At 30.9% G+C, this 1,066-nt stretch overlaps 1 non-coding gene across 1 annotated transcript; it reads right to left on the bottom strand.

The window, feature by feature from the left end:
• Nucleotides 1-288: 288 nt before the first annotated feature.
• Nucleotides 289-395, bottom strand: LOC135269974 (U6 spliceosomal RNA). The gene has a single exon (XR_010338206.1). It is a non-coding gene; the product is annotated as a U6 spliceosomal RNA (small nuclear RNA).
• Nucleotides 396-1,066: the final 671 nt, after the last annotated feature.

The raw sequence follows: 1,066 nt of genomic DNA, 5'->3' as shown, positions 1-1,066 counted from the left end.
GGGGGAGGGGGGTTTATTAAGTTCTATGTAATGTTATCACCTGTGTAGAATAGTATATCCACCCACCACAGTCAAGGTACTGAACAGTTCCAACACCACAAGTATCACTCATGTTTCCCTTTCATAATTATACCCACATCCCTGCCACCCACACCCCTGCCCCATCCCTAATCCCTGGAAACCACTAACTTGACCTCTACTTCTAAAATTTTGTCATTTCAAAAATGTTATATAAATAGGACTATTCATTATGTAACCCTTTGGGATTGGCTTTTTTTAAAAACTCAAAAGTATGTGTAACACTTCATGAACTTGCATGTCATTCTTGCACAGAAACCATTCTAATATTCTTTGTATCATTGATGTTTTAGGGTATGTGCTGCTGAAGTGAGCACAGTAATTTATTTTTAATGTAGTTATTGATATATTTGTATTTTAGCTCATATTTTTCAATTTGTTTTCTATTTGTCTCATGCCCTTTTGTGCCTCTATTCCTTCTTTACTGCTGTTTTTTTCTAAATACTTTTTTTAGTGTGCTATTAAAATTCCTTTTATTGTTGTTTTTAATTATATTTTTGGGAATAATTTTTTTAGTGTTTTTTCTATGGGAATTACAGTATGTGTCTTAACTAAAAACAAGGTATTTCAGGTAATACTAACAATTCAAGTGAAATACGGAAATTTTGCTTCAATATAGTTCTATTCCATCCCTCCTCTTTTCTGATATTGTTTATAAATATTACTTCTTTGTATGACATATTTCCAACAGGAAGGTTTTTATAATTATTCTTTTGCACAATTTTCTTCTAAATAAATTAAGAGAAGAAAGAAACTATCTTTATGAAGTTTCTTATGTTTAAATACATAGTTACTTTTACTCATGCTCTGTATTTTTTGGGTGGATTTGAATTGCTGTCTAATGTTATTTTCTTTCATCCTGAGGAATTCCCTTTAGTAGTCTTTGTAAGAGAGGTCATGTTTATCTGGAAATGTCTTTGTTTTGCCTTCAATTTTGAAATATAGTTTTGCTACATATGAGATTCTTGGTTGATAGTTTTTTTTTCTT

The sequence above is a fragment of the Aotus nancymaae genome, unplaced genomic scaffold, assembly GCF_030222135.1.
Source record: "Aotus nancymaae isolate 86718 unplaced genomic scaffold, 86718_ANA_hifiasm-v0.15.2.pri h1tg000058l, whole genome shotgun sequence".
Lineage (NCBI taxonomy): Eukaryota > Metazoa > Chordata > Mammalia > Primates > Aotidae > Aotus > Aotus nancymaae.
Note: the sequence above shows the minus strand (reverse complement) of the source record. Positions and strands in the feature narration are given on the sequence as shown.